The sequence below is a fragment of the Eumetopias jubatus genome, unplaced genomic scaffold (genome assembly GCF_037043125.1).
Source record: "Eumetopias jubatus isolate StellerSeaLion01/CBP00866 unplaced genomic scaffold, mEumJub1_p1.0 scaffold_13, whole genome shotgun sequence".
NCBI lineage: Eukaryota > Metazoa > Chordata > Mammalia > Carnivora > Otariidae > Eumetopias > Eumetopias jubatus.
The window spans coordinates 50,005,677-50,029,538 of NW_028274819.1; the positions used below are offsets into that span (position 1 = coordinate 50,005,677).

General features: G+C 51.8%; 1 protein-coding gene across 2 annotated transcripts in view; it reads right to left on the bottom strand.

Moving 5' to 3' along the window:
- The window catches only part of PPFIBP2 (PPFIB scaffold protein 2), a 145,018-nt gene that overhangs the window by 120,596 nt on the left and 560 nt on the right, over positions 1–23,862 (bottom strand). The window lies entirely within an intron of this gene.

A 23,862-nucleotide genomic window follows, 5' to 3' on the forward strand; every position in this document is an offset into this window, starting at 1 on the left:
GAGGCCCCGGAACTCTCTGGAACACTTCAACACAGCCATCAGGGAGAAGAACCAACAAAGGGGACTGAGGAGGAACAGCCAGGCAAATTGAGAAAGCGCTGCCCTAGAAATCACATAGAGGGTTCAGGATGGAGAAGGATGCAATCAGGAGAACCAAGGTCCACTGAGTCAGACCAGAGACGGTCTTCTTTCCCAGTGCTCGCCGCTGGTGATCTCATCTGCTCCCACAGCCTCACCTGTCCCTGCATTACCGCACCCTAGACTCCTGCAAGCACCTCCTAACTGGCTGCCTGCCTCCAGGCAGCCCCGTCCACCCACCCTGCACTGAAGATTCGCCTGACTCAGTGGTCCTCAAACACTGGTGTTCATCAGAGTCACCTGGACAACCACACAAGCACAGAGGTCTGGTCTCAGGGCCTCATCAGCCCCTGGAATTCATGCCTTTTACCACATGGACTCAGCCTACTGGGTTGCAACTTTAACTTCCACCACACCCCTCGGGCCAACCTCTGCCCCATCCCAACCAAGTCTTTTCATCTGTGGACAGACAACAGTTAGTTGACTGCACCAGTTGCTTTCCTGCTTTATGCCCAAGCCAGTAGCTTTCCTTGCTAAATTCCCCATCTTCTCTTCTAGCCAATTCTTCCAGGAAACCAAACCTGATCCTGCCTACCTAAATGTGATCTCCCCATCCCTTATTTTTTTGGGAAAGGGAGGAAAACGGCAGCGCACGGCCATCTCCCCTATAACTCTTCTGTGTGTCTTGGCCCCTCAGGGCACCCCCATTCAGTAAGCCCTGGGGACACTTCCACAGATTCACTGATAAAACTATTCATTGTCAGTGGGAAACCAGAGCCTGACAGATAGGTGTGCCGCTGACCCACACCTGACACCCGCTTCCCTCTCCGTGCCCTCACACTTGGCAGGCCCCAAAAGATGGCCTTCTCCAATATGCTCCCCACCCACCGTGGTGATGCCACCATGGCTTGGTAGCCAGAAACCTGGGAGTCATCCTGGGCCTTCCCGCCTCTCATCCACATCCAGGTGGGTCTCCACATCCAGCAAAGTCTCCCCTTCTCATATCTGCCCCCTCCTCTTCTCCTGCCCCACTTCGGGTCACATCATCTCCCATCAGAAGGCCCACAATGGCTTCCTGCCTACAGCCTCACTCCCACACACCCCTCCTGCTCCACCCTGCTGCCAAGAGCACGGGGCTATTCCACAAACCTAGCCGAGGCACTCCAGCACTTGTACGACTGCTCACCAGCTCCTGCCCCACACGGAACGGGAAGGGCCCGTGAGATAGTCAAGAGCATGCGCTCTAGCCAGGCTGCATTTGGGCCCACATTCTTCCCGTCATGGGCTATGTCCTTGGACAAGTTCCTTAACCTCAATGAGCTTCATTTCCCCAATTTATAAAGTGCAGGTGAAAATATACACATAGTGGGATTATGGGGATGCAGTGAGGTACCATATGCCGAAGCCCTCTGCACACAGCCTGAATGGGAGTTCACACCACAGCAGTGATAATGCTCTCAGCCACACCTGGCCCCCTCCTGAGCACTAACCATTTCACCCCTCCTGATTTTGCTGTAAGGCCCCTTGAACATGCGATATTTTAGCCCATGGCCCCCCATTCCACCTACTCAATTCCTGCTCCTTATCCAAGGTGCAATTCCAGCGTCATGATTCTAGGAACCCCCCCACATGGAAGTGACCGCTCCGACCCAGTCCCCCTCTCCATGCCCATGACAGACTTCCCTCACAGCACCTGGAACTCTCTAGAGCACCAGCCACTTGTGTGTGTGACTCCTTTGTCTGCGTGGTAAGCCCTTCATGGGCAGGGCAGTGTCTCTGAAGCCCAGAGCTCGGCCCCGGACCCGGCTCAGAGCAGGCCAGCTCATGTGTGTTGAATGGACATACAGAACCACACAGCTGCCTGAGGGAGGCAGCAGGAAGCTGACCAGGGGCAAAATTCCTCTCCATCTGTGGTTCTTAAGTTACCCGCTTCCAAAATACAATGGGACAGGTATAGGACAGAGAGTCCCCAGGTCACTGGTCTAAACGGGAAGTTGAGAGGCTCCCGTGGGTGGCAGGGGCCCTGGGCAGCCCTCGGAGGCGCTGTCCAGTCTGGAGGCCTCTGTCCCCAAAGGGAAGGGCCTGACGGGGAGGAAAAGCAGCCCATGTGGTCTCAGAGCAACGGCAGGGCCCGCAGACTCCGTCTCTGCGGCAGGACTGAAGGACAGGCCAGACGCTGGCTTTCCGTCGGGACACAGGAGGGGTGTCAGAACGCACAGCCCTGGGAGCAGGACAGGGGCCAGGGGGCTGAGAAAGCGGCCTTTAGTGACTATCTGAGTCTGATCAAAGGGAAGAGGTGGAGCCTGGATTTCTTCTTCTCCCGAACAGAAGCTTAAGTAGCCTCAGAAAAACCGGAGACAAGAAAGCCTCCGAAGGTGAGAAAGCCACTGACCTTGGGGTCACTTCTGATTAACAAACATCCATTTGATGCTTTCGGCTGTAAAGGTGTTGTCCACACACAGGCTTCTCATTCCCACTGAGACACCCCAGGTCAGGCTGCTCGGTTTGGTCGGCCAGTGAAGCTGAGGCTGGGGGGCTGCGACGGGCCGGAACAGCCCGAAGGGCTCAAAGCCTAGGCACAGTGCCGGGCCCAGCGCGGGACGAAGGCACGATTTCTGGCTTAGCGTCTTTCTCCCCCGCGGTGTCAGCTTAGTGAGCTGTGTGCGCCGGGCATTCCCAGCCCCTCCCTGCTGGGCGAGTCCCAAAATATCCCTAAGAACGTTCGTGCTGGAGCCCAGCTCCATGCAACCCGCTGGAAGGAGTCCTTTTTCTTTCTGGCCCTTCCATTGAAAACCCAGCCCAAGTCCTGTCACATGTCACTGCTCCTCCACTGGGCTCCTCTGGCACATCCAAACCCAGATGCTTCCACTTAAGCTCTTACCCAAAGAGCTCAAGCCCTTCTCCCCAAACCGCAGCCCTGCAGACAAGGCTCCACGACCCCAAACAGCTCTTCCACCAACATGCCACCAAAGCAGGGGACTCGGTCACACAGCCCAACACCCTCCTCCGAGGAATGCAACGAATAGCATCAGGCGCAGACACCTCACCTCCGGGTGCCACATAGTGGGATTAGGGGGTGTCCGGGTGAGGCCGGACTTCCTCCCAGCTCAGCTGTCCCCCAGACTCAGGAGCAGGGCCAACATCCTCCCTCCTGCTTGGAATGGCAAGCTTCTTATGAGAAACACCACCCCCAAAGACATGAGTGTGAGACACTACGAGCCCAGTCCACAAGAAGGAGCACGGGGTCTGGCCAGGAAACAGGTGTGAGCGAGCGTGAAGTTGTCATGGCTCACACCCAAACAGCACATCGGACCTTCTGGGCTTCAGAACGCTGAAGAGCTGGTGTTGGGTTCCCATCCAGATCTTTGCTTAACATTTTTAAACACTTGCTTCCCCTTCCTCTGACTGTTCTCACCTCCCATTTCTGCTCTTGACATTCTGCCTCCCAGCTGGTTCTTTTCCCCAGTTCAAGGGCTTACTGTAGTGGAGAGGCCACGGCAATCTCAGTGACCAGGGCCACGGGCCTCAACTCAGGCCTGCCGAGGAAAGGTTGGGGCAGATCTCAGAAGACAAGTAAGGCAGGTACTCCAGTGAGGAGAGGGATCAAGGGGTAGGGCAGGCAGGCCAGAATCTGTGCCTTTGGGAAGAGGGAGTTGGGGAGCCAGACAGTGTCCAGCGGACAGAGCATCACCAAGCCCCCCCCATCAAGGTGCCTCTTACCACTGTGCTTACAACAAGTCCATCTGTGTCTTCACTGCAGTGGGGGCTCACTGCAGCCACTTAGAAAACTTGGGATGGAAGGTTCTTTCCCTTCCTTCTGAGAGTCTCAGAAATAGCAAGTCTGAGGAGTAGACATAAATGAGTGTCCCCTTCCAGGCTAGGACGTGAAGGACCACGCCTCAGCCACAACATCTCACACGCTCGAAGACCTCACTGCCTGCCCAGCGGCCCCCCACCATCCACGAGCCAGCAAATGATGGCACGCCACCTGGCGCCCTGTAGTTTCCGCCTGTGTGCAAAAGCTGCCTGTTCCAGGGGTTCACAGGGGGTTTCCCGGGGCCTACAGAAGCAGCAGCTCCCGCCAAAATACTTTGTCCTCATTCCCTCATTTAATCTTCCTGGCCATCGTGCGATTGATAGATTATCATTATCAGCCCCATTTTACAAAAGAGGCAACCAAGATACAAAGATGTTAAGACACTGCCTGAGGTCACATGGTTGCTGACAGTCCTTCCAAGGACTCCAGTCTGTCACCTAAGTCCCTGCTTATTCTCCCCACCACACTGCCTTCCACTGCAGATTTGCTCAGAGCAGTGAAGGCTGGGATACGGGACACTGGTCTCCATGTCCGAACAGGGCTCAGAACACTGGGGACAAGGGACGACAACGTTCTGCCCTTCATACAGTATCCTCATGGGGACTCTGTGCGCTGCCCTGAGCCCCCTCAACTCTGTTACAAGATCGTATTTTACTCAAAAAAAAAGACAACACAGAAGAGAAAACAACTGTCATAAAAATGCATGACCCATAAAAATCAATATATATACTTTTAGATTTGTTTACCCATTTAACAAATACTACTTGCTCCCCATTATCTGTAAAACCCTGTAGTAGATGCTAAGAGGAAATTAATGAATGTTACTGATCTACCAAGGGTTGGGTTCCATCTCTCATCCATGTCAATTAGAATGTGAAGGTTGCTTGTAGAACGGTGCCTCTATCTGGGATCCATAAGGCAGAGCCAACAAACTTTGGCTTTTACCAACTTCGACTTCAGAAATGTGTAAATTAATGGTTTAATTTTAAAGTCATCGTGGTACTCCTTTGTGAGAATAAAAACATCATTTCCCTGAAATTCTCATCATCTCTAAAATTAAGTTCGGATGGCAACTCAGTGCTAATGTCAACTTGACAACATCACTAGCTCAACAGGCAAGTCACATGTAAAACCTCACATGGAGGTTACTTGCAAAGAGAAGCTGAGCTTCACAAACCAAGCATTTGCCAGTCATGTTATGGACAGTAAGGCTCGGTCTGACAGCCACTCACTCAAGCGGGTGAATGGTCAAAGGGTAGCTGGTGGATGCCTGGTGCCATAGAGGTTCCGGTGATCCCAGAAAGACACATGTGCCCACCAACACAGCACCCCGTGCACTCCCGGGAGAGGGAAGTGGAGCATGCTCAGGGCAAGGCAGTGGGAGGAAGGAGTGACCAGTGTGGTGTGGGCGACCCCAGAAAGCTTCAGAGAGGCAGCATGCAGAAATGCAAAAGGAGTAAGGAGTGTACATATCCTAAGGTGCTGGGGGGCAGGTGTGTGCGTACATGTGCTTGTGTATGCATATAGCTAGGCGTGACAAGAGAACCGGGAAAGAGTGAGAGCAAATGAGGCTAGGACCAGTTTATGAGGTGTCCCTCTGCTCACCTCACCCCTCCTAGAACTTGGCCTTTACCCATCAGGCAATGGGAGTCACCGCCTGGAAGCTTCCCATCTTTTTCCAGCAATAATGCAGCAGGATGCAAGGACCTTCTCCCTGAGAAGAACCAGCCCATGGCAGACCGTCCCCTCCACTGGCCCCCTCAGGAACCCTCCCACACACTGCTCTGACTCCATTTCCCCTTCCAGCACCCCCTTATTCTGGACAGCAGGATGGGGCCCCTCTACTGCAGGCCCTGTCAGCCCTGCTGCATGTCAGCAGTCAGCACACAGGACCATCCCCTGACACCCGCCGACCTCCCTCCAGCCGCCTCCCCAGCTCACAGGCACCTCTGGATCACGACTCGCTCCAACTCCCCCTGCCTGGGGAGGCAAGTTCAGGTACCTCCGCTTCTCCAGACCCTCGTGCACCCAGATCTTTAATCTGGCGCGTCCTTCCTACCCGACTCTCCTCAGCGCACTACCACATCTTTCATTGGTGAGAAACAGAATCCCTCACTTCCCCGTCTCTCCTCCTCAGACTTCCCCTAATCTAGCCCCACCGAGGCCCAGCCTCTGCATGGTTCCCTCTCAAAGTTGAATTGGCCTCTCTCCCCTCTCCCACTCCTTCCTCCTGACCCACACAAATATTAAAGCCTCTCCGAAAACACTTCCTTCGGCTACCATCTCGTGCTTCTCCTTGGCTTCACTGCCACAGCCCTCACCTCCTGCTCTCTCTGGTACCTGCTGCCACGAGATCACCTCTGGGCCCTGCTCTGCTCCTCCCCCCGAAGCTACGTACATTCTTACTCCTGTGAGAGGCAGCAGAGGATTGCTTTCCTTGGCGTCTCATCCACACCCAAACTCCTCCAATACTCTCCTCCTTGGGCACTGGGGACAAAATGCTCTCTGGGTTCCTCCAGGTCCTCCCCCTTCACTAAATGTCCTATTTCTCAGCCTCCACTCACTGCCTCCGGGCAGATTCCGTGCTCAGCTCTCTTCCTGTTTTTCTGCTCCCTGGACAATCCAAATTTCATCTCCATGTTCACCACTCATAACACTAGCCTACTTTTGTAAGCTCTAGACCAAAGTATCCAAATGCTCATCAGCTTTCTGGCCATTTCTGAGCAGCCCCCGAGATCCAGCATGATCTGAAACTCTGAGCGTGCTCCTGCTCTCTTTGAGCAGCTCCTGGCCCGCTTGACCTGCACGCCCTGCATTCCCCTCGTGACCCTCCTCAACCCTCCCATAGCAGACAGGTGCCTGTGGATTGCTCCGGGCAGGGAGCTCCGTCTCCCCCCTCCCGCCACAGCCACGCAGCCTGTATCCAGGTCATCAGAATCTTGGCCTTGGAAGGCCTCCTCTTATCTGAGCCATACCTGGCCTCACCCACAGCAATCCAAACCCATGAGTCAGGCATCTAAGGCTATCCGTTAGCTGACCCCAAACTCTCCTGGACACATGATGGTAATAATAATGGCTGCCATTTTTTTAAACATTCATTCTGCCCCGAGCTAAGCATTTATAGGTGTCTCATGCCTCAATATTCATAACTGTTGTTACCCAAATTTTACAGACAAGGAACCTGAAGCTTGCAGAGGTTAAGCGACTGGTCAAATCCCGCGTCCTGGAAGCAATGGAGGTGGGTTTGACCCCAGGCAGTGGACTCCAAGGTCAAGTTCTTACCACTCTGCAGTCCTTCCTCACTGAGCCTGGCCGCTTCCAACTGCATTCTTCTGACTTCTTGATACTCCAGCCGTAGGAGAGCATTTCCCTTTTGCTGTGCCTTTTTCATGCTGTCTCTCAAGCTAAATTCCCTCCTCCAGTCTCTGTCCATCAAAACTCATTCTTCAAGGCGATTCTCCTTTCTCCAAGACAGCATCCCCACCCCTACCTGTCCAAGAGCACCTCTGCTGGCTCAAAACCCATGCTTACACCTCCATTCGAGTTGTTTCATGTTGCCACGGAGACATCCAATAGGGGCTGACATTCTCTTTCTTGGACCTCACCTCCTGGGGGGCAGCTAAGTATCTGACGGAGCGAATGGGGGAAGGAACCCAGCACCTGTGGCTCAGCCCCACCCTTCCCACTCTTTTTCCAGAGTCGCCTTGCCACAGGGAAGTGGCTTGTCCCCAGCAAGAGGCAGTCATCTAGGTCTCTGACCCAGGTGGATATGCTAACTGGGGAAAGGGATACACTGGGAATTCTACGGCCACACTCTCTCAACACCTTTATGAGCCCCAGAGCTGGTATCTTAGTCTCCGTCCGTCTGACTCCTGGTCTTATTTTTCAATTGGTGCCAAACCCAGAGGGCATTTATGTAGTACAAACAATTACCAAACGCCCACCAACCTGGGCCACGCTCAGTGAAGGACGAAGTGGCAGTGGCCGTAGGACTGGTCAGTGTTGGTCTGTAGGGCACACTGGTGACCGGCACACCATCTGAAGCCCCGTAGCAGCTTGGGGGGACACCCCTAGCATCCACCCGGTGCCCTCTCTCTGGGAGCCCGGTTCCCCAGCAACCTGCAGGAGACCCTGTAATCCACCTTTGGGAAACTCCAGGAGGGTGGGCTGGGAGGACAGGTATTTGTGCTGTGGCCAGTGGACGATGCCCGCCAAAGTAAATGAGTCCATTGGTTTCTGGTGTACAGACTAGCCTTGTCTGTTTGGTCAGCACAAATCAGGCTCTCAGGCCACAGGCATCCTTCAGTGAGTGGATAACGAGGGTGTCCAACCCTGCCTGCCGATTGCCCTCCCCAGATGTCCACACCTCCATTCTCTCCCATGTCCACACCTCCCCTGCCCCCTGGCAGACAGAAGCTTACCCACTGATAGGAACTGCTGGCCATGTGCTTCCTCAGCCCAGAACACAAAGAAAGCTGCCCTCACTGCCCTTCTCACAACAGAGAACACACACGCGTGCGCACACAATTTCACCTCCAAGGAGGAACAAACAGACATCAAGTCATTTCAGTGCCTCTACCTGATGATAGACTCAGAGAAATGATTCCAATGTAGCCTCCACTTGAATGCTTTCAAAAAGCTTCACTGCAAAAATTATCTCCTACAAGGGCACCTGGGTGGCACAGTTGGTTAAATGTCTGACTCTTGGTTTTGGCTCAGGTCGTGATCTCAGGGTGGTGAGATCGAGCCCCAATGCAGGCTCTGTGCTCACCATGGAGTCTGAGATTCTCTCTCTCCTTCTGCCCCTCCCACTCATGTGCTCGCTTGCTCTCACTCTCAAATAAATAAATCAATCAATCTTTAAAAGAAATTATCCCCTAGAAATATAACCAGCAAGGGCTTATTGTTGAAGCTGGTTGATGAGTAAGTTGATTCATTACACGGTCCCTTCTACTTTTTTTGTTGTTGTTGTTAAAGATTTTATCCATTTATTTAAGAGAGAGCGAGCACAGAGGGAGAGTGAGAGGGAGTAGACTCCTCGTTGAGCAGGGAGCCCGGTGTGGGACTTGATCCCAGGACCCTGGGACCATGACCTGAGCCGAAGGCAGCCGCTTAACTGATTGAGCCACCCCGATGCCCCCCCTTCTACTTTTATGTATGTTTGAATTTTTTTATAATAAAGGGGCTTTTTGTTGTTGTTTGTTTCTTTTAAATCTAGCACTTAGGGATCTGAGCTTTTCCAGAGGGGGGCACGGGATTCCACCTTACCTTGCTGGGGACCAACAGAACCGGAACTGAGGTTCGAACCTAAATTCCTGGTGACACAGACGCTGCCCTTTCCACAGTGCCATTCAGGCTCTCTGAAGGTCCTACCACCTGACCAAATGCTCAGCCCACCTTCGTTCAGACCCTCATCATCTCTCCCTCTGATTGCCAAAGCTGCCTCCTCTAGGCTTCCTACTTCTGGCTGACTCTCCTTCAACCCATCTTTCCCAGAGCAGGCAGGATATGTTTCGTAAAGCCGATGGCATTACTCCTCTGCTCCCAAACTCTCCATGGCTCCCCACTATTTCAGAAACAAAGCTGTACTCCATAGCTCGGCCATCCAAGTCCTCTTCCCAGCTGCACTTCTCACCATGTTCTCAGTTCAGCCCCCCTGAGCCACTTCCTACTCCCTAAATACAGAAGGATTTCCCTGTGCTCTCTGTTTCCTGTTTGGGATGCTTTTCTCCAGCTATATTTTCAAATCTCACATATTCTAAGACCTTCTCCACATGTACCAACCCAAGGAAGACTTTCCTGACACCATTACCCCCCGGGCCTGAAGGTGCTGGGTGCTTCCCTTTGCTTCTGCCATACTTGGTACTCACCTTTATCATCTCGCTTACAGCTCTGGTTATACGATTCCTCGATATGTCTGTCTCCCCTTCTAAATTAAGATGCTTGAGAGCAAGGAGTATGTGCTATTCACCTTTTAATCCTCAGAGCCCAGCAATGAGCCTGACATGGGCAGACGCTCAGGAAATGTTGGCTGACACAAAATGTTAAGTGTGAGCACTGAGTGGAGAGCAAAGGGAGAAGGGGCATGCAAGACAGAGAGACCTTGGCCCGTCTTCTGAATAAGGGTGGGGGACTGTCCACGGCAGCCTCTCCCCCCTCTCTCTCCACACGGGGCCCCTCTCTTTGCGGCCTGATAATCAGAGCTGAAGGAGGACCGGCCATGGTCGGCCCTGGCATGAGCAAGAGACAATTGACAAATGCAAGTCTATTTCCACAGGAACAACGGGAAGATGTAACTTCCCCTAACAGATGACAAAACCAGGCATTTCTCCTTATTCTATTATTTTCGAATGCTAAGCAACAAGAAAAAAAAAAAAAACCACATCTGAATTGGCGAGTTTTCTCTATCATCTAGAATGTTCAGGGGCCTCATACATAACTTGAGCCTGTAGCCAGCTACCTCCTATGATCTCCCAAACTGCCTGGGGAGGAACACAGACCCTAGAATTTGGCAGTCTCTGGATAAACACTAATTGGATTAATCAGAATTTATTCTGTGTTTTGAACCTTCATTTCAACACTTGTTAAGAAGCTAAACAGTTTAATTTTGAATCAGTGCAACAGTTTTCCTTTTGCATTAAAAAAAAAAAAGTTTAGACCAGTAGGAGACCAAAGAATTTCCCTGAAGTCAGGCTGTGTGCACTGGCAACAAGAGGCTGGCCCCTGCCTCTGTCAGAGGAGAAGGGGGCTTCCTCTGCACGCCTGGGCTGGAAGGTATTAGCAGGGTATTAGCAGCTCTGTCTTCCCTGGAGGGCTGAGGCCATATGGGAGCGAGATGAAAACAGCACACAGAGCCCACTGCTGCTAGAGAGCCCAGACGACCAGGGAACTGCTTGGTCTGGACTCTGTGGGGCTGAGCCTTTGGACGAGGCCAGTCAAGCTTCTCCACACTGGCTGGCTGGAGTCTACCTGCCTGTCTTGGTTCCTCGGCAGGACCAGCAGTGAGCACCTCTCCATCCCTCACCAGGACATGGAGGTTTGTTCACTGAGGGTTCTGGGAAATATCCTGTTATAGGCCAAACTGTATGCCCCTCCCCAAATTTTATGTTGAAGTCGAACACCCAGGACCTTAGATTATGACTATTTAGAAGTAATTTCTTGGCCTCTAGTTTGCTCCCCACTGTAAGAGATAGCTAAGTTAAAATGAGGTCACTGAGGTGGGCCCTAATCTAATCTGACTGGTATCCTTATAAGGACACACACGGGTACAGAGGAAAGACCATGTGAGGCCACAGGGAGGTGACCATTTACAAGCCGAAGACAGAGGCCTCAGAAGAAACCAACCCTACTGACACCTTGATCTTGGACTTCTAGTCTCCAGAACTGTGAGAAAACCAATTTCTGTTGTCTCACCCAGCCCATCTGTGGTGCTTTGTTATGGCAGGCCTAGAGGGCTAGCACATGCCCCAGTCTGATCCCGGCTGCACTAGCCTGCTGCAACGGGGCGGCCTCCTGTCCAGGGATGTGGGGCTCTGTTCTCATCCAGAGGTGTTCCCTTCCCTCTCCGTCTAAGGAAGACTTCGCTTTGCATCTTCAGACCTTAAACAACATCCAGGTAAGGATAGTCTCTAACTGTCCTTCATCTTTAAGTCAGCTCTGCGTTGGGTTATGCCCAGGGAGCAAGGCCATTTAGCAAGGCCAGGCTGGTATGCTACAAGAAGGAAACCCTTCTTGACGCCGTAACCCGACCAGCTAGCTGTCAAGCCACATTTTAGGAACCAAGCACCCTGGGTCCAGCCGTCTTCTCTTCCACCCAATTCAACAACCTCAGCATGTGATGTGGTGGTGGGGGTGGGGGGGAGCTCAGCCCACCCATCACAAGACACTTGCCACCAGGATTGCTTCCCTCCCCTGACAGCACTTAGGCCGGAGTGATTCAGGGACTTTCCCCAAAAAAGTGATCCAGGAATCCCCCGTTTGCACACAGAGTCCCTCAGACCAAAGACAAGTTGGCTAGAGAATTACACTGCATGCGGTCTCCCCTCTCTGGGGGCCCACGAGGTCTTGCTCCTAGACATCTGTCAGTCTGATCCCAGGGGAGTGGGAGCATCTACAATAGCTCCTGGGGGCCTCTCTCCATCTTTCGTACTTCTTGTCCACAAAGCAAGGCTATTCTCCCATGGGAGATACCTGAGCAGGGCCTCAGACTCTGGGTGAAAGGTACAGAAAGGGGCCGCAGCAGGGGAAGGCAGCACCAACAGGAGTCCCCCCTCCCGACCCACTCCTGTTCTGAACCCTAAACTCCTGCACTCCTTTCCTTTCCCCTGAGGAGAGGAGGAGACAGTAGAAAGAGTCCAAGCTTTGCAGTCCGACTGACTTGGGTTTAAATCCTGGCTCTGCTACTTACAGCTGGGTTAGTTTTTGACCTTGGGTAATACACATTAACCTCTCGGGTTACTATGTAACAAAGATAATAATGCCTGCCTCACTGGGCTGGTCAGAGGGTTAGGAGAGAGGACAGAGTAAACCAGTCGGCTCAGTGCCCCGCCAGGTAAATATGCAATGCTCTGCCTCTCGCCCTTAGAGAACACGGCCCTAACTGCACTATTCCAGCAGACGGATTTAGCCAAGAAGACCCCTGATCAGGCTCCAACTGCTGGGATGAGGGGGGAAAAATATATGACATTGACTCCCTTTGAGAAGTTACCAAATCCCTTGGAGCCAGCCCCCCAGGTGGCAGGCCCTGGGGCTCCACACACAGTGCACCTGCTCCGAGCCTTCAGTGTCTCTCTAGCAGTATCTGACAGGAAGGTCCAGGCCCCTGGCTCTTCCCGAACAGAAAGTTTCCTAGGGATCTTGTGCTTCCTCTTACAGCCCCTTGGCGCCTTCCTCAGCCATTCCAGCAGGGGCGCCCAGGCATCCCACTTAGGGACAATGAGCAGACAGGGTTTATGTTGTTCATGCGCCACTTGGGGGCAGGCACCTGGCAGAGAGCTGTGAGCTGGGAGACGATCTGGGAGACCCCAAACATGGAGGCTAAAGCTGAAGCCGGGCTCCAGGGGTTGGGGACAGGAGGGGCCATGCCTGACCACGTTCGTGGAGCAGGAAGTCCCTGGCCCTGGGCACCGGCACTGGGAGAGCCCCTTCAGCTCAGAGGTGGCCTGACCAGAAGACGGTCCAGTTGTACCGGTGACCCAGAGAGGCCCCACAACTGCTCCCAGCGGACATCCCACTCTTACGCGACACCTACAGCCAAGCAGGCAACTGCCCCCGGAGTTCCTTGGGGAAGGTTTCCACACACGGCGGGTCACAGCGATGCAGTAAGATGTGTGTCTCATGGAGCCTGCAGAACCCTTCTCATGAATGCCATCCCTCATTCGGCTGCCACTAGATTTATTTAAAATTCTCTTTCAAATACACATAACCATGACAGTTGAGGGCGGGATTTGTGACCCTGGAGCTGCTCTTAACAGTTGTCAAAGGGCTCCTGATTCGCAGGCAGGATGCAGAGGGAGAGCTTTGTCCCACCTGCAGTCCCCTGTTAACACGAGATCCCAATTCACTGCAGCCCACATATTACCTGATCGGCACCCCAGCCTCCCTAAGGTGGTCTTCTCAGGCTCTGTCTCTGGTCTGAGGGGAAGCATCCCATTGGGCAGCCGAAAGGACCCCAGGCCCACCCTAAGGAAGCAGGGTGTAGCTGCCAGGGCCAGATCTGGGATCTGAGCTCTGTGGGGGCAGCCACGCTGAACACGGGGTGGGGCTCTGGGCAGACCTGATCAGCGATAAGGACTGGCTGGCTCTACAGCACACAAAATAAGGTAAAACCCCAACTTCAGCGGGCAGCCACCACCAGCACCCACCTGCTCAGAGCCTGAACATGCTTGGTGGAAACAATGCTCTCCTTTCACGCGGCACCCAGCCCCCACTCCCCACTCCTGCACGGGCAGGCTCCCAGCCCGCTTACTGAGCTGCGCTGGCCCCTCCTCTCCACCCACATCCCCACCTGGGTTCCTGTGGAGGCTTTTCTGACTCCCATCCCTCACCCCACCCTTCTGACCCACTCCAGAGCACCATCTTGCTTAACATCCATTTATTGCCGACACTCTGGGGTCCCCAACAGATGAGGTGGGTTGTAAGCAACTCGTTACTAATGACAAAGTAGCTAAAGCCAAGAAGCTTTTTGTGTAAATTAAGAGAAGATTCCAGGTTATCTTGCCCCATTCTAATATACTTTATTGAGTGGGTGGAATTCAGCCAGGGAATCAGCAATCGCCTATAGTGCTTGGGAATTAACAGTTTCTATGACATCATGAACAACTATGCAACCTCCTACTATTTTAGAGATTTACTTCCAAATATGTCTCTCTGTGTGCATGTATACATTTCCTGGGGCTGACTATGTGTCCTTAACAATCTGGTCACGTCCACCAAGTGCTTCTCACAGGTTAATGTCATCTGACACGTGCAGCCTGACCGGCTTCCTGCCTCAGCATGAAGGCTTGATCTTCGAGGTAAACTTAAGACTCTGATATCTGACCTTTCAACATGGTGGCAAGATAGAATGGAAAAAACATGGGCTTGAGGATCAGGGTAAGTCTTATTTCAGCCTCTTGCCAGCTGGAGAACCTTGGGAAAAGTCACTTTTCTTGAGTCATTTTCCTCCTCGGTGGGGACTAATAAATGATCATTTCCAATCCCCGGTTCCCTATATAACCCCACTCCTCAGTTCTAGCCAAACCAAACCACTGGCTGTTGTCCACATACGCCCCTTAATTTACCATCCCCATGCCTTTCTTTGTCCATCGCTGTCCCCTCTGCTAGAAATGCCCTGGACCCAGAGAAAGGGGTGTTTCTGGTCCCTGTGTTTCCTTCAAGACACATCTCAAACGCCACCTCCTCAGCAAGCCAAGTGCCCCAACCTCTTCCTTCTCTGAATGTTCACTGTGTTCTCTCTGTGGTTAGTACTACCTATTTTGAGGAAGGGGTACAATCCTTACATTCGATCCAAGCAGGGGACATGTCTTACTCATTTCAGGTTCCCGCCATCACAGTCCTCAGCACAGAGGATGGTCAAAAATCATTCAGTGACTGAAATAATAAATGAGGTCATGAGTCTTCTAGCTCCAGAGCACTTAGAATTATGCTCTACCACTGTTCCTAAAAGGGGAAGTTGCCCTAGATCCAGTGGGCCGGTTCTGACTTGAGGGCCTCCATGGCCTCCCTCCCTGCCACCCAGGCCAGGATAGTGTGCCCCTCAGGCATCCACGTTGCTTAACCACAGCACTCTCCATCCTCCATCCATGCACCCCACCCAAAGCCTCAGCCTACGTGAATAAGGCCCCGCAGCCCACAGCCCTTCCCGGGCAAATCTTGGGGCTGGAAACTGGCTCTGTGGCCCAGGCTGCAGACAGACAGTCAGCCTTCCCAGTGTCGTACCCACTGCCTTCCTGGATGGCTCTCTCCTATATCCACCATCCCCTCTCTGATGCTGCAAGCCCAGGGCCTCAGGCCACACACCTCGTTCTTCAGACACCAGGATACTGTGTTCTTGAAATCTTCGAGGGATGGCCATGAGTCTGTAAGAGCCTTCAAGCCCCAGTGAGGTGGCTGAGCCAACGCAGGCCTCCGCAGAGAATATACAGAGTATAATCACTTCTTTGGGATCACAGGCCTCAGTGTTTCAGGCCACAAAGCCATATCCTCCAAGCCCTTCCTCTCTCCCAGTCTGTTACCGAGCAGGACTTCAGCCTGCTGACTTGGGACAGAGAAGCTCCTGCACAGCTTTGGCACCACCCTTCCCGGCCTCCTGCCTTCATTCCACCTCGGAAGCCAACCTTCTCCACAATCCTCCCGCATTTTTAGGTGGACCTCTCAGCAAATCCTGCCTCCCCCACAGTTTTGCAAACTTCTCTCTAGTGAACACAGCTTGGACAACACCCTCTTCAGTTAGACTTCAACACAAGCTCTGAGACAGCTGCCTTGCCCTTGAGATAAGCTTGAGTTAAGCTTGAGTTAAGCAGAACTTCTTGTATCAAGCTGAAATCTGCCTCCTCTTTAATTCCCTCTCCCATCCCCACCATGGACCCCCAACCCTACCCTCTGAGCAACACAGAACAAGATGGCTCCCGCCCCAACCTGAAAATCACGAGCACAGCCCCAGTGTCTTCCTGTCAGTCCTTAGGTCCTTTCAAAGTTTGCGGGACACAGACTCCAGCTTTGTAGCACTAAGCATCCCTCTTCCACCTGCTCCCAGAGTGCGGTGTGTCCAGTCTTGGCCAGTGCAGAAAAAAGAGGGACGATCTTCTAGCAAGGTCTAAAGCCAGGACTTCTATTAATGCAACCAGGCTGACTTATATGGGCTCTTCCACATGGTCAGGTAGGAAACCCACACCACTGATTTTTGGAGCCTACAGACAGGACTTTGCACTTGCCCCACCACAACTCATCGAGCTGGCTTGGGTTCTCAGCTTTCTCTGCTGCCTTTGTGTTGTACATTGGTGACCAGCCATCTGAACCCAGGCTGTTTCCCACTGGCCATGCACTTCTGCCTCTTGGACTTCACCTTCACCGTGGCTGTCCTTTCATGTCACACCTGGCCCAGAGAATGCTCCTTCCCCCTGAGATTTCAGAATAAGCCCTCTAGATGATGTTAAGTCACTCTTTCCCCTCCGCCCCCCCAGGCTTCCTGAGAAGAAGACATATGATAACAATCCCATTCGCTTACTACTTCGGATATGCCAAGCACCGCAATCAACAATCAACACTCTATGTGCATCATCTCATTGAATCTTCACCAGAACCAAATGAAATAGGCTTATTATTGTTCCCATTGAACAGATGAGGAACTTAATGCTCAGAGTAGCAACAGCAAATCCGTGTAGAGTGGACTTGAAATGGAGGCAGTGTGGTTCAAAGTCCATACGGTAGAGCTAGCCTCCCCATCAGAGCCATGTTGTGGGGGAGGGGGGAAAAGGCGCAGTGGCCAGGAGTCTGTTTCCTCATCTCCAGAAGCAGGACAATAATCCCTGCCTGAGGCATTGTGCAGCTCCAGTGAGTTGGCACGGCGAAAACCTAGACGGACACACCGGATGGTTGTTGTTGTTACCGGGTGAGTGCATTGCATCGAAGAACCAGATGTCTTGGCTGGTCACAGAAGAGCTTATGTAATAAAACTTTTTCATGACATCCCGTCAAGGTCAGGTGTCAGAGCCAAGAACGATTCTTTTGCTTTGGTAAAATGTAGAATTAATACAAGCTGCCTTTCCTGCCCAAATTCAAATTCTAACTTCTCCCTTCCTCAGACTGCAGCCCTCTCTCCCTGATCCCCCCCCCCGCCCCCTCCCACCTGCCCTGGTTGCTTACTGAATCTGGAGTTCGATACCACACTCTTGGTACGCCCAAAACAGTCGTCACCCCGGGACCCCACACAGCTCAGCATTTGTCTGCCTCCTTTCACTCTCAAAAGTATCCCAATTTGGACAATAAATTAAATCGAATACTTGGGAGTCTTTAAAAAAAAAATCGAGTTTTCTGGCACCTATTTCCCTCCCATAAGATGGGAATAATATCACCTACCTCGCAACACAAGCCCTTTATGAAACCCACCAAAGCGGGAAGAGCTCCCCCATCCTCTCTCTGGACGCAGCCTTCTGGGGGCCCAGTCTACCTACACCTCTGGTGCCTTCATGAAGCCGTGCAGTGTCCAGCTAGCTATTCGTGACCAAACCTGAGTCAGGGGGAACGACGCCTTGTCCTGGGGAAGGAAAGCGCTGCCCGTGAAGAGACAGCAGGTGTCACGTGCACAGGCAGGAAAGAAAGGTAGCTCATTATTGCTGTTCGGCCTGAGCTGTGGCTCTGCCCTTCTCTTTTCCCCAATCCCGACAACAGGCCTCTTGGCTCCTACACAACTACCTCTCCCCCGCCCCTTCCCTTTCTCTTTCTTTTCTCATTTCTCTTTTTTTCTTTTCTTTTTCTTTCCTCTCTCGTGCGCGCGCACACACACACGCACGAGCACGCACGCACGCACGCACGGTCTGTCGGCCTCAGGAGGTCCTTGCGGCAGGGTCTTGTGGGCTTTTGTGCCAGAAGCAGGCTGCAGACGTTTGCCAAGACCTCTCGGGATACGAGTGCAGTCACAGCAGTGACCCTCCCAGTCAGAGCGGTCCCTGCCCAGCAGAGCAGCCCAGCTACATGTGACTGGTCCATTCCAACCAGGTACACAAGTCACTGTGGATTCATGTGCTCGCCGGACAGTCAGGGCAGGAGTTCTGACTCTGCGCACTGAGCACACTCCCAGCAACCAGCAAGCACTGGCTAACCCTAAGCAGGCAGACAGCAAGCCCGGGATTTGGAGCAACCCTTCCCTCTGCCTCTCCTCATCACTAGGAGGAAACAGATGTACCCACAGCAGAGCCACCTGGGACCGGCTCAGCAGCTACCGGCCGGGGGAGAGGCCAGGCTACAATCGATTCCCCGTAGCCTCACCTGGGTTAACAAGCTGTTCCTGGAGATTTGTCAGAGGCCCTCCACCCACTCACCTCTGCATTAGTCATTCCTGAGACATGGACACCCCAAATCTCAAATCTGCAATCTCTAGCTGTCCTTGATTCTTTACCATGGATGAGCAGGCTCTGCACACATTTTTGTATCAGTAAAAATAAATAAGTAAATAAATAAAGAGCCACAAAAACAAAAACTCAAAGCAAGGCAGAAACTTCCCAGATCCAGCTACATAGTTTGAAAGAGACGCGTGAGGCTTGACAAGTTTTCCCTCAAAGTAGATTCCCAGCATTCCTTGTCTTCGTTTTCCTTTGGCAATTACCACACGCCTGGCAATAATCTAAACGTTTCACATGCATTAACCCAGCTCTGCCTCAGCAAACGAAGGTGACCACTGTGCCATGGCAAAGGCAGGACCTGCCCTGGGAGGCTGGAGGTGAAGGAGCGCGGCCAGGCAGAAAGGTGTGGAAGGGAGAGGTGAGGAGGAGAGGAAATCCAGCTTCAGGGCCACTGAGTCTCCAGGCAGCAATGCAGATTCTAGATAAGGTCCTCTCTCCAAACCCGACAGCTAGGGCCCTCCCCCAACCATCTGGATCCCTGACACAGGCCTTAAACATAGGCCTCTGCTTGGAGCCCCCACCAGCCACCCACCACTCCACCACTCCACAGGCAACTTCTTCTGACTGACTGGATGGGTCCCTAAAGTTTGCCAGGGGGGAAAAGTGTTTGGGTCTTAGACTTCATCCTTCTGGAGAACTGAGAGAGGGGTGGTTGTATGCCCAGAAAAACCATTTAATATACACGTACCCACACTGAGCACTAACAAGTGTGAGTGTCCATACCATAAAGCACTCCCTGCTTCCCATCAGCCCACAAAGAGCTAGACCACAGGACAGAAAGGACTCAGGAGCCTTCACACCCACATTGGCATTGTCTACCAGCAGATACTTCCCTTCCGAGTCCTTGACCTGTAAGATTCCAGTCTTAGCTGCAGACTGAATTCACCCCAAACCTGGTCTCTTTCCCATTTTTCATTGCCTAATGGAATCTCCATCTGGACCTTTTGGCAGCTCTTCTCTGGCCAACTCACTGTGCTCCAAAGGATAGAGCCCCGGGCCAGAGGGCCAGGAGGCCTGGGCTCTGCCCCCAGCAGCGGCTGACCCTAGATAGGTTCCTTTGGGTAGCTTCACCCTCCGTGTGTGTGTGTGATATGTGTCTCTGTATATGATGCAAGAAAGTACCCAAGGCTCTCTTCTGATTCCAGAAGGAACCATCCTCACTTCCCCCCGTGCTCCCAAGCTGCTAACAGTGGCTCGTTCTTCTCCCAGCACCAGAAGGAACCATCCTCACTTCCCCCCATGCTCCCATGCTGCTAACAGTGGCTCGTTCTTCTCCCAGCACACTAGCACCACGTGTCAGTGTCCCGTTTGTTGCCTTTCCCTCTCCCTCCAATCCAGTCAGTCACCCAATCCTGCAGGGGATCACTCCCTCTCCATCTCTACCACCACTGCCTTGATTTACATCCTAAGCTACCTTGATGGGCTATTCCAATAGCATATTCTCACGGGAGGTTGCTCCCTGTCCCTCCAACCTGCCCTTCCCAGTCCGGGATCATCCTGAAAGCAGAGATTTCACCATGTCTCTTCCACACTCAAAGACCTTCAATGTCACGGGAATAAAATTTCAATTCCTTAGCCGCAGTGTTCAAGGCCTTCCATGGCCTCGCCCCAGCCGAAGACTCCCGTCTCACCTCTCCCTGTGTTCCCTCCCCACCCCACCCTCTGACTCTAGCCAAGTGGGCCACTCCTCATTGGGCTTGTCCCAGTCTTTCAGGTTCTGTTCTTGTTTCTTCCCTCATCTCCAGTGCAAAACAGCCTACCCCTTTGCCCCTTTACCGGGGCAAACATTGCAAAACCAGCCAGCTCAGGGCCCATGTTTACCACCAACTCTTTCCTGCGCATCTGCTAAGTGTAGGGTTGCGCCCAAAGGCTGATGCAGGCCCGGAGCAGCTCAGGGTCTGGAGCGGGTGTAGACAGAGACATGCAAATAAAGTGCCTAAGTACCACAGCTGCGTTCTCTATTCGATGGTGTGTATATATATATATATATATATATATATATATATATATATGCCAGAGAGTCAAAGTGACTTAGAGGTGGGAGGAGGAGAGGGGTTTCAAGGAGTCTGATCTGCATCCTAATAATAAGAGTTCATTCATCTTGCCGAGTGGACGAAAGAGCTTTCCGGGAAGAGCACGTTGCGCATGCAAAGACAGAGAGGCGCATTAAGATAGAAACTGGTGAGCTACTCAGTCTGGGGAACAGTGGAGATGCAGCTGTGAGCTATGTTACTGCCAGGCTTTGCAGGGCCTTCAGTGCCAAAGAAGGATGCTACACTTTATTCTATCAAGGAGGCAATCCTATCCCACCTTGTGTAGACCTTCCATCCACAGATCTATTACCGGGCCAAGATGTCTGCACCACGTGGAACATGGTGATTAAGAGCATGGTGCAGAAGGAAGGGTTGGCTCTGTGTGTGCATAATGTGGATGTGACAGAGGAAATGAAAGCAAGAATTAGAGAGGAGCCCCAGAGGAAATGAAAGCAGGAATTAGAGAGGAGCCCCAAAGTAAGAATTACCTAGGAGCACTAAGTAGAAGTCATACGTTTCCTGAAGACAAAGCTGAGAGTTAGCAGCGCCCTGGAAAATCGCAAGGCTACGAGGAGATCTGGGTCTGAAGCTAAACAGATTGCTCTAGGACAGCATCTCCTAGATTATTTACTGAGCATGTCAGAGATAAGAATGGAGGTCGTGAAGATCCCCAAGGGCGAATAAGACCTGGCTTTCAGAGCCTAGAAGGGATACAGCCCACCCTTCTGAGACCACCTGTGGATTCTTGGAAAACAGAGACCCGGAGGTGCCATCAAGGACTGAAACCAATGATGCCCGGAAACATAAAGTGGAACTGTTCTAAGGAGGAAGCAGGAAAAACAGTGACTCAGGACCACACAAAGCTGCCAAAAGTTGCAGTCTAGTTGTGCCCACACCAAGTGGTGACAACGTCACCCCACCCCCCGAGGGTCACTTCTTGAATGGGGGTGCAGTCTGGGAATTTAATAAATGTTTAGAGGTCTCATTAGGGTGCAGTCTGGGAATTTAATAAATGTTTAGAGGTCTCATTAGTTGCATTCATATTAGCTTTTCCTTCTCATATTTTACAAGAGGGGATCCACCAGAGGATTTAGAGCAGGGAAGCATCATGAACAGATTTGTATTTCAGGAAAAAAATTTTTTTCAATGGCCACGTCAAAACCAACTTCCAAATTTTACATCAAATGTTACAGCCTGAAGGGTATGCCATTCCTCCCCAAAGCGTAATTCTCTCAGAATCGTTTCCCCCCCTCACTCTGGAAGCTATCCAGTCTAAAGACAGATACCAGCACTCCCTGAACCCCTGGCCCGTAGGTTCGATCTCTAGAGTCTCTCCTACCTGTCCCACTCTTTCAGGCCCAATATAAGGCATCCCTACTTCTATCCTGATCGGCCGGCACTGTCCTAACTGGCCCCTCTGCTCACTCCTTCCCACAGCACTGCCCCAGTGCGCTTGAGCAGGTCCCACCTTGGCCTTCACCAGAATCACCTGGGGGAACCTGGGACACCATCCTGGAAACACCATCCCAGACCCCACTTCATTCCAAATAGTTTAAAAGCTCCCCAGGTTTGCAAACTATGGCCCTCAATCCTTGCCAGAGATAGTGAAGGGCACCACCCTAGAACTTGTTAGAAATCCAGGTCAGATCCCCTGCTGACCCAGGAATCAGAATCTGCATTTGAACAAGACCCACCTCGTGACTCTTAAGCTTGTTAAAGGTTGAGAAGCTCAGCTCTACCGTGTTGCCTGATCATTCATTCCACAAATATTTGCTGGATTTTCTCCGTATCAGGCCAGGGGTTGGGATGGTCAACGGCCAAAGTCCCGGACTTTGAGAAGCTCACCGAACCATCAGTCAGTCCCTTGCTTAAAAACCTGTCATTGGCTCCCATGCTTTCCAATTATTCCAGACTTCTGCACCTGACCTTCATGGCCCATTGGGGCCATGCTTCATCCTTGTCACCAACTTTACTGTCTAGCACCTGCCCTGGGAACCCAGTTGGACCACTTGCCACTTCTCACAGTTAGCTGGTGCTTGCCTGCCTACACAGCTCTCAGCCCAGGCCACGCTCTACCCACCTCTGCCTGGAGACACCCAGGAGAAATCCTCTGAGATCCATCACACAGGTCATCTGCTTCTTGAAATTATCCCATATCTTCCCTACTCAGATGAAAGACAGGAATCCCCGGGGCACCTAGTGGCTCAGTCAGTTAAGCATCTGCCTTCGGCTCAGGTCATGACTGGGATCGAGTCCCATATTGGGCTCCATGCTCAGTGGGGAGCCCGCTTCTCCCTCTCCCTCTGCTGCCCCCCCATTCTCGTTCTCTCTCTCAAATAAATAAAATCTTAAAAAAAAAAGATAGGAATTCCCACAACTCTTTGTTCTTCCCTCTCTTGTGGCATTTATCCCATTCTGCTCAGTCTTAAAGCCAGCACACCTGCCGTTAGCTACCCCAGTAGAGATCATGATTCTCAGTTTGTCCAGTAGCAATAAGCTAATAGCTGGCACATCATCAAATCTCTAAGTAAGAATAATAATAATAAATGTATTGATAAAATCATGGATGAATGCAGTAAGTGAAAAATTCATTAATCTCTCTCATTTCCCATTTCAAGGTCGTTTAAATATGAATTTAAGCAGAATATTAATGGCTGCCTCTCAAGCCCTAAAGAGAAACAATCTCTAAATTAAATAATGTTTTGTGTTTTCTATATTCAAATAATAATCAAAGACTGAACATATTGAAGATGAATTTTGTGCACAGCCAACTACCTTTCTTCAGTTGGGCATTTAACTTCACAAAATGCAACATAAACTTCGGAAACACTTCAGGTTTGTATTATAATCAATTAAGGAACTTGGAAAGGAAAGAGACAGATGAAGAGAAAGATAGGAGGTAGACCTAGAAATATGGCAAGGGGGACGGATCTATACGACATAACCAGCTGCTCTAGAAGTAAAAATACAATACTCTGGGTCTGTTTTTTAAGAGGATTAAAGACTAGCTAGAATGCCTGTTTAAATCCCCTGCAAACTTTGGAAATTCTACCTTTTCAACATATAATCTTATTTTCATTTGAAGAAAAACTGCAGGTCTGGAGTTGGGATGTCATGAGGGAGAGGAGGAGCCCACTTTCAAGTAGCACCTTCCCCCTTTGGCAGTCTACTGGGACGCAGTGGCTTGAGATTTTGATAGGCATGTTGCGTTTTCGCAATTACAGAGTTGGTCTCAGTCAAGGCGTTGCATCTGAACACACCCGAACAGAGATGTTTGGGCAAACAGACCCTAAACCGCCCGACCACCGTGGGC